Here is a 15,859-nt window from a genome sequence, read left to right on the forward strand (position 1 = left end):
CCTCTGTTCTAAGGAAAACAATCCTACCCTATCCAACCTTTCCTTATAGCTACAATTTTCCTGCCCTGGCAACATTCTTGTAAATCTTCTCTGTTCTCTCTCCAGAGCAATTATGTCTTTCCTGTAATGTGATGACCAGAACTGTAACGCAAAAACCAGCGTTTTATACAATTCCAGCATTACCTCCCTGCCTTTGTATTCTGTACCTCGTCCAACAAAGGAAAGCATTCTGTATGCCGCCTTTACCACCTTATATACCTGTCCCGCCTCCTTCATGTGGACATGCACTCCAAGGCCTCCCACTTCCTCCACTTTCTCAATATCCTCCCATTTGTTGTGGTGTTTCCATTGCTTTGTTTGCCCTCTCAAAATGCATAACCTCACACTTCTCCGGATTGAATTCCATTTGCCACTTTTCCACCCACTCAACCAAACTATTGATATCATTCTGGAGTCCACAGCTATCCTCTTCACTGTCAACTACATGGCCGACTTTTGTTTCATCTGCAAATTTCCCAATCATGCCTCCCACATTTAAGTCCAAATCATTTAATATAAACCACAAACAGCAAGGGACCCAACACTGAGCCCTGTGGAATGCCACTGGAAACTGCTTTCCATCCGTCAATAGTTACCCTTTGTTTCCTGTCACTGAGCCAATTTTGGATCAAACTCGTCACATTCCCTTGTATCCCATGAGCTTTTTTTTTTATTCCAGTCTCCCATGTAGGACTTTGACAAATGCCTAACTAAAATCCATGTAGACCACATTCACTGCACTCCCCTCATCGATCCTCCTTGTTACTTTCTCAAAAAAATTCAATTAAGTTAGTAAGACATGACTTTCCTTTAACAAAATCAAGCTGACTATCCCTGATTAATCCATGCCTTTCTAAATGACAGTTTATCCTAGCTCTCAGAATTGATTCTAATGATTTGCCTACCACCGAAGTCATGAAAGTCGTAACCCACTATATAATAGCAGATTCTGTACAATTTGTGGTACTGTAGTTGATTAGTCCCTAATAATTGATCAAATCCGGCTTATCTCAAGATTTAATTTCTGCTGGGGGGCTGATTAAAAACACCTTAAACTTAGGAAAAACGTGATCTTCCGTTGGCATTAACTGATGAGGAAAACTATGCATGTAAGTCAAATGTGCACGTGTGCAAAGATGCTGTAAGGCCAGTATCAGGGCAGACAGTGTTTTTTATTTCATCACATTCTCTTTCTCCCCCATCATCCAAGGAACCCCTGGCTTTGGTTCCCCGACCTTTTCCTCTTTTTAAAATGTATTCCATCTATTTCTGAAAAATCTCCTCCTTAACGATCACTTGTTGTTGCTTTGCAGTTTCTCCTGTCAGTCTTTGGTTCCGTTTTTTCCGGGCTGGATCCCCTCTTGTCCCCTTGTAATTATCTCTCTTCCAATTTAGAAGTTCTGCTTTAGATTGTTCCTAGCTGTCTCTTCTCCATTACTAATCTAAACCTTACGATACATGGTCCCTCTCACCCAAGTGTTCTCTCTCAGGCACTTGGCCCACCTTATTCCCCAGCATCATATCCAGCAATGTCGTCTTCCTAAATAGACAAAAAACATACTGGTCAAGGCAGTTCCCTTGAACACATTTTAAAAATTCCTCCCCCTGCTTGCTCTTTACGCTAACATTATCCTAGTCGATATTTAGGTAATTAAAGTCCCCCAGTATCACCTCTCTACAGTTCTTGCACATCTCTGTGATTATTCTTTTTGTTTCTCAACCTTAAACATACTGATTTTTTTCCTTGACCCTTAAGGATATCCTCTTTCCAACACTCCAATATCTTCCCTTTTGCTTTCATCACTACGATGTCTTCCCCAATCAATACAGCCACACCGCCTTCTTTTTCCTTTCCCTATTTTTTCTGAGCACTTGTATTCTTGAATATTAAGCAGCTGATCCTCACCATTTTTAAGCCACTACATCATATTCCCACATAGCTATTTGTGCTTGAAGCTCACCCACCTTATTCACCACACTTTGTGCATTTATATACATGCATTCGAAACCTGTGTTTGTATTTCTCGTAGTCCTTCTTAGTCTGCTCCTATTTAAGAAGATACTACTTCTCTAGAACTATCCAACACTAATTCCTTTATACACCTTATTCCTCATCTATTTCTATCATCGTCGTCGGTGGCTGTCCTTCTGTTCAAGGATGATGCTTGCTCAGGTTCGAGACTTTCTGCCATGGGCCTTTGTGACTGAACAGGCCGATTCTTGACCCACTGATCTTTGAGCACATGGGTCAGGCCCACAAGGCATGGAACCTGGAGTGCAGAATTTGCTACATTTTCTTTCCTTCTCTGCTGCCTCTCTGCCTCATCATTAAGGCGTTTGGACTCACAGCTTGATGGACAAGTTGGTGCCATTTTGAAAGATAGGTAGCAGGCTCCTCCTAGTCATGAATGTCAATGCTGCCATGCTTCAAGGAGAGCTTCAGAGTGTCTTTGAAGCATTTTCTTTGCCCTCCCCTGGAACACTGACCCTTTGAGAGTTAAGGAAACAGGACCTGGTGAGGTAGATGCTTTTTGGCCATCTGTTCAATGTCCAGTCTTTTGTAGTTAATTTTGCAGGAGTTTTGCCTGAATGCCTGTGGAGCTGACTTCAAGGAGGATGCTAGCGTTAATTCAATAGTCTTCCTATTGAATCCGGAGGATGTTACTAAGGCATTGCTGGTGGAATTTCTCTCGTGTTCTTATGTCGCTGATACACAGCTCATGTCTCACTGCAGTCAGGAACGTGGTGACAACAACTGCTCTGTACACTAGGACTTTTGTTGACTTGCATAGGTCTTTGTTGTCAAACACTTGTTGCCATAGTTTGTAGAAGGCTGAGCTGGCTCACCTAATGCGGCGTTGGATCTTTTCATCAGTAGTGGTCTTTTGAGAGAGGTGACTGCCAAGGAATGGGAAGTGCCCAACATATTTCCAGAGTGTCTCCTTCAACATATATAGGAGGTGGAGACTGATCAGGTCTGGGTTGATGTGAGTTTTATTTTGGCAGCATTCAAGAACAGGCCAGTCTCTTGTATGCAGAATCGAAGAGATCAAGAGTGACCTGCAAATCTGGTGCAGTGTGGACAACGACACTGCAGTCATCTGCAAACTATAGATCATGTATATCTATGGTGGTCAATTTAATTTTGGCACAGAGGCAACTGAGCTGAAAGAGTCTTCCGTCTAGATGGTATTTAATACTGAGGGGTCCTGACAAGGTGAATGTGAAGCTGATGTTTCCTTTTGTGGGAGAATCTAGAACTAGGGGTCAGTGTTTAAAAATAAGGTTTAAGTTTAATTAGTGTTTAAAAATAATTCACCCATTTAAGACATGAGAATTTTTATCTCTGAGGGTTGTGAGTCTTTGGAACTCTCTTCCTCAAAAGGCGGTGGAAGCAGTCTTTGAATATTTTTAAGGCAGAAGTAGTTTTTTTTAATTCATGGGTCATGGGCATAGCCCATCCCTAATAGCCCTTGTTCAGATGGCATTTAAGAGCCAACCACATTGCTGTGGGTCTGGAGTCACGTTAGGCCAGACCAGGTAATGACGTCAAATTTCCTTCCAGATGGGTTTTTACGACAACTGACAATGGTTTCATGGTCGCTATTAGACTTTTAATTCCAGATTTTTATTGAATTCAAATTTCACCATCTGCTGTGGCGGGATTCGAACCCTGGTCCCTAGACCATTACCCTGGGCCTTTGCAATACCAGTCCAGTGACAATACCACTATGCTGCCACCTCCCCAAATAGATTCTTGAAAAGCAAGGAGGTGAAAGGTTATAGGGGGTAAGTGGGAACGTGGTGTTGAGGTTACAGTCAGATCATCCATGATCTTATTAAATGGCCGAGGCATCAAGTGGCCTACTCCTGCTCCTAATTCATACATTCGTATGTAATACTGACACCAGAAGGCAGTTGATCTTTGATGGGTTGAATAGCCACTGTCAGGTAGATTGAAAATAGTATGGGGGCTATCTCACAGCCTTGCTTGACACCGGTCTGGATTTTGAAGGCGTCTGCTCAGATCTCCCACTTGACAATTGCAGTCATATCATCATGAGCAATTGTAGGGTTGTGAATGAAGTTTTTTGAACATCCAAATGCCTGGAGCACTATTGTGCTCTATTTCTATATGCTAGTGCCCGTCCCTGTGCCAACACTGCCATACTGTACTAGTGAATCTCTACACAAGGAAACTGCACCCAGTCCTGTTAAGGTGCAACCCAACCCTTTCGATTAGGTGCCTCCTGCCCAGAGCTCATTGACACTCCCTAACTTTCTATTTCTATATCTGTATATTTTCAAGGGAAAGAATGTTGCTTTGTGATTTGACAATGTCATTATGATGTGATACAATTAGTAATATCATTTTTAAAATATATTTCTCCTTAAGAGTTATTATTAAGTGTATTTTTCTGCGTCATTGCCTTTTTTTAAGAAGGACCCAAATTAGTCCTCGTTTTTTCCCCTGTAAAACTTGCAATATCGTTGCAACAGGTTGACCCTAATCTGAGCTGGTTGTAGTATTTGCTAAGATTCCACCATTTCACTTCTCAAGCCTATCAGGGCCATCCTCCCCAAAGCTGTGCAGCCTGCAGATATAATTATTATCATAATAAAGCATATGTTGAAGTCAACAGCTCTTTGGCATTTTGAATTTTGTGATGCCTCAGTTCTCACTAAGACTGATATCTTAATTTTTTTTGTGAAGTTTAAACATCTTTAACCAACCAAATCTATTCCTGAAATCCTCTGGAATATGCTTTGATTGTGCATGGTATACCGTGCATCAGGAGATCTGGATTTTCAATGTGTTCCTTTCCTCGATCAGAGTTAGTTAAATAGAATTATATAGAATAATTATATAGCATTCCTTTGGTGCCTGTTTGCAAAAATGTTATCTGCCAAAGAATTGCCATGGCATGCAATAAACAGGAAAATACATACCCTGATAAATTGCAAACACAAGGATGCCTCTGAGATGGTTTAATTCATTATAAGCTGACTTGTTTTCCAGGCACAGCCCTTAACAGAAACTTCTTGCTCCGTTTCTGATTAGCATCTTCAAAGCCACTGACAGCTGTCAGCCTTTGAAGCACTATCAGAAATATTAGCCTGTTTTTATTCCTTCATAACCATTGTTTTTAATTATGGCCGATACATGAAGGAAGTACTTTTGGTTTAAATGATGCTGTCCTTTCATTGAGTCACACAAATGCAGTTGAATAAATTGATCTGGAATCAAAGCAGTAAGTTTAAAGGGAAAGGTTTGACTGACGTGGACCTAGGACCAGATGGGGCTTTATGATGAAAAGGGTTTAATCCCAGACCAGGAATAGTTTCCATCAGTGGAACAGTACAAAGCAATTCACATATTGCTTGCTAGAAATGATCTTATGCAGACTGATCTTCTCAAGACTTGCAAATGTGGCATTAGCTAATATTCAGAGAGATGCTTTTCTTTCATCCACCTGAGACTTAAGATTGCAGTACAGTATTCGAATAGAAAATGAGAACTGCAACACAGATATAAGATTCAGCTTCTAATTTGTATTCACTATACATGTCACTGCAGGACGTGCAAGCATAGGACAACTGGTTCACTTAGATACTATGCCAGAAACAGTTCTAACTACCTTCTTTAAATTTCACCAAATAAATTAATGATAGTTGAATATTTCTGAAATTATCATAATTAGGCTGTACCCTACAGAATCATCCTTTGCAATACGAATTCTCCTAAAACCACTGTAAAATATTTAATAAAACGAACAACAGCCTGTAAAGTCAATGTGCCTTTCATGTATCACTTCAAAAAAAATGTGGCAAGGGTATTGCTGTTCAATTTATTCTCTTATTCTGAAGAGAAGCTGATCTGGGGTCTTTACGATATATGAACCCAGACCTTTATGTTACCTCACTGCTACTTGGAACACTTGTGTTGGCTCTGGATTGACTATGTGGAAAATTGAGATCACCTTTCATGATCATTAATAATCAATCAGTAAACATGATTAAATGCTGTTCTGCTTCATATTGGCTGTTCCCCGTGCACACAAGCACTCTGGATTTTTGACTTGCTCTTGTATAGCTAATTGGAAGATGCTTTTCTTAAATTGCTAAACTAGTAAGACACCTCCACTGTGTTTAAAAGATTGACTTTATAAAGATGTTTACAGTTCCTTTCATTTCACCTCACATACAGCTACTTAAAATGGACACTTTTAGAATTCTTCAGAATATATAAACTGACTGTTCACAAGGGCTATTTTGCCTCTGTAATGTAGATAGGACGACTTTTCATTTTTAGCATTCTTGCTTTTCTCTGTATTTGTTTTTTCCCTGTCTTCATAGATATACTATCTGCTCTATACAGTAGTTATACAAATCAACTAAATTCTATGCATACTACTATTCTGATTCCAAGCACCAACCACAAAACCTCCACGATGAATTATTCACCAGGACAAGATGCTCACCATCTTCCAAAGAAAGGTCCAGCCTCTCTGACCTTCATCAAGATGATTTCATGCAGTCCCCTGCAGTGGCTTTGGTATATGTTAATTAATGGCAACACTCCTACTTATAGGAACTATAGACCAAAGCTAATGCTTTCTTCACTCCCACCTTTTGGACTGGAGAAGAATGCTTTGCTGCTAATTGATCAAAGAACAAGGAGCCCGGAGAAAAATCCTAAAATCCAGAGTGGGCTTTATTATTTTGTCATCCCATGAAAGGCTTAAGGGACTTTGAGTATTTCCGGAGGTTATTCAAGATAACTCATTCTCAGGCATGTATGACTTGTAGTTGAAGATGATTTGCATGAATCCCTTGGTTCTAAGGGTTACATTTGTCCTCACGACTGCCTCCATTAAGATTGATGTTACCATCAACACTGAAACGTAATTTCAATGTTAAGGCTTCTTTTTTGGACCTCCATCACTTGAAAAATAAGAGCAGCAGGTGCACGAGAATACTTCCAAGTTTCCCTCCAAGTCCCACACCAACCCGACTTGAACATGTATCACTATTCCTTCACTGTTGCTGGGTCAAAGTCCTGATTCTCCCCACCTAACATCATTATAAGAACATAAGAACTAGAAGCAGGAATCGACTATACAAACTGCTCCACCATTCAATACAACCGTGGCTGATCTTTAGCCATAACTCTTTTCCACCCATTCCCTATATCCCTTGATTCCCTGAGAGACCAAAAATCTATTTATCTCTACCTTAAATATCTTCAACAATGCACCATCCTCTGGGGTGGAAAATTCCAAAGATTCCCTTGAGTGAAAAAATTTCTCCTCATCGCAGTCCTTATCCTGAGACTCTGCTCAATGTTCTAGAGTCCCCAGCCAGTGGAAACAACCTCAGTGTCTGCCCTGTCAAGCCCCGTCAGAACCTTATATGTCTCAATGACATCACCTCTCATTCTTCTAAACTCCAGAGAATATAGGCCCAATTTACACCTCCTTTCATTGTAGGAAACCCTCTCATTCCAGGGACCAATCTAGAGAACCTTTGGCTGTACCATTTGCAATGCAAGCTTAAATGTGGAGACCAAAATTGCAGGGCTAGTCCCATCAAATCCTTGTACAATTGTATCAAGGTTTCTTTATTCTTGTACTCCAATCCCTTTGCAATAAAGGCCAACATGCAATTGCCTTCCTAATTTGTTGCTGTACCTGCATGCTAACTTTTTTGTGCCTTTGGACATGTACGCCCATGTCTGTCTGAACATTAACATCTACAAGTTTCAAGCCTTTTAAAAATATTTTGTTTTTCTATTCTTACTACCACCATAGGAGCACCACCACCGTATGAATTGCTGTAGTTCAAGGACATGGCTCAACACCACCACTCTCTCGAGGGAAAATAGGGTTTGGGCAATAAATGCCAGCCTTGCCAGCGACCCCCCACATCCCAAGAATAATTTTTTCAAATTCCAACAGACATCACTGATTTTCTTAGCTGTCATAAGCGGATCTCCTACAGTCAGCTGAAACTTGTTTAATTCAATAAAAAAACATTTTAACTTTCAGTATCCATACCTGACTTTCAACATAGAGTGACCGTTCCTTCATTAATCCTGCTTTTACTTGATCAAAACTTTTGTTCTTCTGCATGCAGCAAATTAGGTGAGACTTTCCGCAACTTCGCTCTCAAGTCAGTAGTGGTAAGCAAAATTGCACCTTGGAGCAATACCTTCCAGCTATAAGTTGGCTCATCTCCAGTTATCACCATCGATTAAACAGAGCTCCTTCCTCAGACAAAGGGCCAAGTTTTCCTGAAGTCACTGCTGCCTGCTGCGATACCATTTTGCAGCTATTGGCCACCTTCCTGTATTTCACCTAAGTTACCATTGCTCATGGATAAGCTTAGACAGCAAGTGTCAGCAGGCTATTCACCTGTGGGGGCATTGCAGCTAAGCCTGAAACTGTCTTTGCTGAATGTTCACAAATACATGATTGAATACTGCATAGTCCCAGGATCTTTGGCAGATTTTCCCACCACCCAACTAAGTGACTTGAATTGCTCTCCTGATTGAGATTAGATAACTGATCTATATACCTTGGTGCGACACTGGACACCGTACTCACTGATTAAGTCATCAGGCAAACCATAAGTTTTCTTTTCTGCAAAGAATATCCTCCATTTAGCTTTTTGAAACCACAAATACTGCAATCTGGTTTTCAGTCTCTGTTCTAGGCCTCCATCAGAACAACAAATTTTCTTCCATCATTATGAGGATAGTTAGCTCTTTGAACTGAACTTGAAAGAAACTGTAATCTCTAAGATGCGCAAAAGCCTTAAGCTTTCTTGTCCAGTGCCAAATATTATTCTCGGGTCTCAACAAGGGCTCTGTTCCTCATTCTTTCAAGGTTAAAAGCCCTTTTTTTTGGAAAAGACTCCAGGTCTAGGTAGATGTTGCCTCAATCAATTTTCAAAAAATTCCTGTTGGGAGATCTCCTACAAGTATTGCTCCGCTCCCACAGAGTCTCCCTCATCCTTAAAATTATGAAATAACATAATACACCTGTGCTGTGGGCATTCTCTAACACTGAGATATTTGTTCTTGTTGTTTACTGCATGTGAATTAATCAGTGATCTCTATAGTACAACTAACAACTAGCATTCCCAAGGTCATCAAAACGTTTACCAAGGTCTTAATTTTCATGAAGTTTCTTTTTTCCTCCTGGCTATTTTCCTTTTGATATATATTTATTCAATAGCAACAACATTATAAATTTATTTGACACATTTACTTAGAAAACCATTTAAGGCACTTTACATGAGCGTTATCAGACAAGAGTGGACGCTGAGACAAAGAAGGCGATATCAGGAAGGGTTATCAAAATTTTGATTAAAAAAGGTGGGTTATAAGGAAGATCTTAAAAGAAGAAAGTGTTTTGGAAAGGCAGAGACGTTTAGAAAGTGGATTACACAGCTGACATCTGATTGGCCGAAGGCATAATTGCCACTGGTGGGGTAAAAGTAGAGGGTAATGCAGTTGAGGCCAGATTGGAGAAATGCAGAGTTCTTGAAGGATTGGAATACAGTAATGGTGCAGGATAAAGCTCTGAGAAGCTATCAGAATGAGAATTTTAAATTGGTGATGTTAGGGGACATGGAGCCAATGCCAGTGAGCAGAGGGACCAACGGGCGATTGAAACAGTGGTAGTGATAGTACAGGATAGGATGTGTGAGCCGCAGCATTTTGGATGAGCTGAAGTTTATGAAGGTAGAGAGGGAGAGGCTGGCTTTAGTTGAATCTGGAGGTGACAAAGGCAGGGGCAGAGGTGGATGATATTACAGAGGTGGAAATGGGATATTTTTATGGTGAAGAGAATATTGCGTTTCAAACTAAGCTGAGAGTCATATAGTACACCAAGATTGCTAACAGTCTTGTTAAACGTGAGAAAGCATCTGAGCAGGGAAGTGAAATCAGTGGCAAAGATGTGAGTTTGTGGCAAGGGCCAAAAACAATGGCTTCAATCTTTCCAATGTTTAATGGGAGAAAACTGCACTTAATCAAGATGTCTGACAACACAGAACCGGGCTGAGAGAGGTGGCGGAGAGAAAGAATTGGACATCTCATTTGGAACCTGACCCCTTGTCTTCAGTTGATGTTTCCAAGGCACAACATATCGATGAAGAAGATGAGGAAACTAAGGTTAAACCCTTGTGGAACTCCAGGGAGAACAGTGTGAGTTGCCCCTGAGAAACCCTTGCTGGAGATGCTTTCTATGATTGCACAGGTAAGAGTAGCAAGTGAGGGCAGTCCTGCTGAGCTGGACCACGGAGGAGATGCAGAGAAATTGAGAAGAAGAGGGATAGTGCACCACAGTCACAGAGAATAGCCTTTGTGGCTTTGATTAGGACTGTTTCAGTGCTATGGCAGGATAGAAGGCAAATTGGTGAGGTTTAAAAATGGATTTGTAAGAAAGGTGAGCATGGATTTGGATTTCACAGTCCATTGAAGAACTTTGGAGGGGACATGGAATTTGGAAATGGGGTGGCAGTTTTCAAGGAAAATGGGGTCAAGAAGAACCTTCTTGAGGAAAGAGTGGTGATCCCAATTTTGAAGGAGTACCTGTAGGGGGTGAATCATTTGCAATGAAAGAAAGAACAGTTACAGTGTCAGGACATGCCAAAGTGCTTCAAAACTAATTAAATGTATTTTGAAATGTCATCAATGTTGTAGTGTTGGCTAATGGGATAGTCACATTGCACACTGACAAATCCCCCAAACACCAATGAGGAAAAATGACCGCATAATTTGTCATAGAGGTCTACAGCACAGAAAAAGACCCTTTGGCCCATCAAGTCTGCGCCGGTCAAACAAGTACCTAACTATTCTAATCCCATTTTACAGCTCTAGGCCCATAGCCTTGTATGCCATGGCATCGCAAGTGCTCATCCAAATACTTCTTAAATGTTATGAGGGTTTCAGGCAGTGAGTTCCAGATTCCCACCACTCTCTGGATGAAAAAATTCTTCCTCACATCTCCTTTAAACCTCCTGCCCCTTACCTTAAATCTATGCCCCCTGGTTATTGATCCCTCCACCAAGGGGAAAAGTTCCTTCCTGTCTACCCTATCTATGCCCCTCATAATTTTATACACCTCAATCATGTCCCCCCTCAATCTCCTCTGCTCCAGGGAAAATAACCCCAGTCTATCCAATCTCTCCTCATAAATAAAACTCTCCAGCCCAGGCAACATCCTGGTAAATCTCTTCTGCACTCTCTCGAGTGCAATCATATCCTTCCTATAATGCGGATTCCAGAACTGCATGCAATACTCTAGCTGTGGCCTAACCAGCATTTTATACAGTTCCAGCATACCTCCCTGCTCTTATATTCTGTGCCTCGGCTAATAAAGGCAAGTATCCCATCTGCCTTCTTAATCACCTCATCTACCTGTCCCGCTACCTTAAGGGACCGGTGGACATGCACACCAAGGTCAATCTGATCCTCGGTACTTCCCAGGGTCCTACAATTCATCGTGTATTCCCATGCCTTGTTTGTCTTGCCCAAGTGCACCACCTCACACTTATCCAGATTAAATTCCATTTGCCACTGATCAGCCTATCTGACCAGCCCGTTTATATCCTCCTGTAATCTAAGGCTATCCTCCTCACTGTTTACCACCTCACCAATTTTCGTGTCATCCTCAAACTTACTGATCAACCCTCCTACATTCCAGTCCAAATCGTTTATGTATACCACAAACAGCAAGGGACCCAAGCCCGATCCCTGTGGAACCCCACTGGACACAGGCATCCAGTCACAAAAACACCCCTTGACCATCACCCTCTGCTTCTTGCCACTCAGACAATTCTGGATCTAATTTGCCAAATTGCCTTGGATCTCATGGGCTCTCACCTTCATTATCAGTCTCCCATGCAGGATCTTATCAAAAGCCTTGCTGAAGTCCAAGTAGACTACATCAAATGCATTGCCCTCATCTACACACCTGGTCACCTCTTCGAAAAATTCAATCAAATTGGTCAGACATGACCTCCCCTTGACAAAACCATGCTGACTGTCCTTGGTTAATCTCTGCCTCTCCAAGTGTAGATTAATTCTGTCCCTCAGAATTGCTTCCAATAGTTTCCCCACCACTGAGGTTAGACTGACTGGCCTGTAGTTCCCTGGTTTATCCCTTCCTCCCTCCTTGAATAACGGTACCACATTGGCTGTCCTCCAGTCCTCTGGCACCTCTCCTGTGGCCAGAGAGGTATTGAAAATTATTGCCAGTGCCCCTGCTATCCTCCCTTGCCTCACTCAACTACATTTCATCCGGGCCTGGAGATTTATCTACTTTTAAGCCTGCCAGACCACTTAGAAACGCCTCCCTTTCTATGCTAATTTATTAATTATTAATTATATCACAGTCCTTCTGCCTGGTTTCCATACCCACGTTGTCCCTCTCACTTGTGAGCACCGACACAATGTATTAATTTAGAACCCTATCTACGTCTTCTGGCTCCCCACACACATTACCACTATGGTCCTTAATGGGCCCTACTCTTTCCCTAGTTATCCTCTTACTCTTAATGTACTTGTAAAATAACTTTGGATTTTCCTTTACTTTGCCTGCCAGTTTTTTTCATGCCCCCTTTTTGCTCTCCTAATTTCCTTTTTAAGTTCCCCCCTACACATTCTATACTCCTCTAGGGCTTCCGATGTTTTGAGCCCTTGGTATCTGCCATAAGCCTCCCTTTTTCTCTTTATCCAATCCTGTATATCCCTCGACACCCAGGGTTCCTTGGATCTGTTGGTCCCACCCTTTGTCTTTACTGGAGTATGTTGGCCCTCTCCCTATTCCCTTCTTGAATGAGTCCCACTGCTCTGATGCAGATTTACCTAGAAGTAGCTGCTCCCAGTCCACTCTAGCCAAATCATATCTGATCTTATTAAAATCAGCCTTCCCCCAATTTAGAACTCTTATTTCTGGCCCATTCTTGCCCTTTTCCATAACAACCTTGAGTCAAACGGAGTTATGATCACTATCTGCAAAATGCTCCCCCACTGATACCTCTCCCATTTGCCTGGCTTCATTCCCTAAAATTAAGTCCAGGACCGCCCCCTCTCTTGTAGGACCTTCTACGTACTGGCTTAAAAAGCTCTCCTGGAAGCATTTTAAGAATTCCGCTCCCTCTAAACCTTCCGCTCCCTCTAAACCTATCACACTGTGACTAACCCAGTTAATGTTGGGGAAGTTGAAATCCCCACTTTTACTATCCTATTATTTTCACACTTCTATGAAATTTGCCTACATGTCTGCTCTTCTATTGCTCTCTGACTGTTTGGGGGCTTATAGTACACTCCCAGCAATGCGATTGCTCCTTTTTTGTTTTTCAGTTCTACGCATATGGCTTCATTTGAAGAGCCTTCTAAGATGTCATCCCTCCTTACTGCTGTAATTGATTCCTTGATCAATATTGTGATACCCCTTCCTCTTTTACCTCCTTCCCTGTCTCGCCTGAAGACCCTATATCCTGGAAAATTGAGCTGCCAATCCTGCCCCTCTCTCAACCATGTCTCTGTGACAGCAATGACATCATACTTCTATGTGTTAATTTGTGCCCTCAACTCATCTGCCTTATTCGTCAGACTCCTTGCATTAAAATAAATGCCATCCAACCTTGCCATACTTCCTTGTGCCTTAACTGGCCTATAATTTCTATGCCTTCCAGACTCACTTGCTCTCTTTTCTAATTTTGGCTGTGCATCTCCCCCTGCTCAACCTCCTCTCAGGATCCCATCCCCCTGCCAAGTTAGTTTAAACCCTCCCCAACAGCACTAGTAAACCTCCCCGCAAGGATGTTGGTCCATTCCAGTTCAGGTGCAACCCGTCCGCCTTGTACAGGTCCCACCCTCCCCCCAGAAACGGTCCCAATGCCCCAGAAATCTAAAGACCTCTCTCCTGCACCATCTCTCCAACCACGCATTCATCTGGACTAACCTCCTATTTCTATACTCACTAGCGCGTGGCACCGGAAGTAATCCAGAAATTACTACCTTTGAGGTCCTGATTTTTAATCTGTTTCCTAGCTCCCTAAATTCTGCTTGCAGGACCTCATCCCTCTTTCTACCTGTGTTGTTAGTACCAATATGTACCACGATCTCTGTCTGTTTGCCCTCCCACTTTAGAATGCCCTGCAGCCATTCAGTGACATCCTTGACCCTGGTATCAGGCAGGCAACATACCATCCTGGAGTCAAATCTACGGCCGCAGAAACGCCTGTCTGTTCCCCTTACAATCGAGCCTCCGACCAATATTGCTCTTCCCCTCTTTTTCCTCCCCTCACTGTGCAGCTGAGCCACTCACAGTGCCATGAGCGTGGCTGCACTCCCCAGAGGAACCGTCACTCTCACCATTTTCCAACACAGAAAAACGGTTCTCGAATCAGATGCACCCTGGGGATTTCCTGACTACCTGCCTGACACCTTTTTTCTGACTGATAGTCACCCATTCCCTCTCTGTCTGCACTTCCGTAAGCTGTGGGGTGACCACGTCTAAAAACGTCCTATCCACGAAACTCTCAGCCTCGCGGATGCACCTCAGTGCCTCCAGCTGCTGCTCAAGCTCCGAAACTTGGAGCTCAAGTAGCTGCAGCTGGTGGCACTTCCTGCACATGTGGTTAGTCAGAGCGCAAGGAGCGTCTAGGACTTCCCACATGTTGCAGGCGGTACATAACATGGGACTGAGCTGCCCTGCCATGCCTCTAGTTGAAAAAAACCCTTTAAGTTAAATACAGTAAAAAAAAAAGTTAAATTATTTATGTACTTTAAATTAAAACTAGAACCCTTACCTTTCCTTAGCTTAATCTATTTTAAATTGGTGAAAGAATCTGGAGTTTTAGTAATGATTGTTGTTTCAGGGATAAATGTTGGCCAGGACATGGGAAGAACTCCCTGGCTTTTTGAATAATGTCATGGGATCTTTTCCATCAGCCTCAGAATGCAGGTGGAGACTCAGTTTAACATCGCATCCAGAAGATGCCTCCTCTGACAGTGCAGCACATCTTTGGTACTGCACCAGAGTGTAATCCTAATTTATATGCAATAATCATCTCACACCTGCTCCTTGATAGTGTTACTTAGGTGGGTAGATGTTGATATATTTGAGACCTAAGTAACTTCAGCTTGAGTATTGCTGAAAAAAGAGACATGGCTAAGCTTTTCGTCTTGTACTCATTGAGACACCCGCAAGAATACCAATGGCCCAATCAGCCCGTGCTTGCAAAACTCAAAACACAGTGTCCAACATTAGATGTGATTCTGCGATTGGACAACATTTGCTAAATAATCCTCAGTGTGCTCAGAAATATGCTGACAACCAATTTAAGAATGTCAGTCAGGCTCACAATGTGGCACCTTTGCGTGTATTGGGAGCTACATATATTAATGCACAGGGCCCTGTTCTTTGCGGACATTGAGCTTGTTTCAGCTAAACAAAATAAGTGACAGCCATTCACTGACTCATTCCTCAGGGCATTACCTTGACCAATCAGGAATTCACCAAGGCTCCTTCGACTGCACCTTCCAAACCCACAACCACTACCATCTAGAAGGACAAGGGCAGCAGATAGATGGGGACAACGCCACCTGGAAGTTCCCTTCCAAGTCACTCACCATCCTGACTTGGAAATATATCGCCATTCCTTCACTGTCGTTGGGTCAAAATCCTGGAACTCCCTTCCTAACAGCACTGTGGGTGTACCTATACCACATGGACTGCAGCAGTTCAAGAAGGCAGCTCACCACCACCTTCTCCAGGGCAACTGGGGATGGGCAATAAAT

At 42.4% G+C, this 15,859-nt stretch overlaps 1 protein-coding gene across 8 annotated transcripts in view; it reads left to right on the forward strand.

Moving 5' to 3' along the window:
- The window catches only part of cep112 (centrosomal protein 112), a 432,841-nt gene that overhangs the window by 280,445 nt on the left and 136,537 nt on the right, over positions 1 to 15,859 (forward strand). The window lies entirely within an intron of this gene.

The sequence above is a fragment of the Cetorhinus maximus genome, chromosome 24, assembly GCF_964194155.1.
Source record: "Cetorhinus maximus chromosome 24, sCetMax3.hap1.1, whole genome shotgun sequence".
In the NCBI taxonomy this organism is placed as follows: Eukaryota; Metazoa; Chordata; class Chondrichthyes; order Lamniformes; family Cetorhinidae; genus Cetorhinus; species Cetorhinus maximus.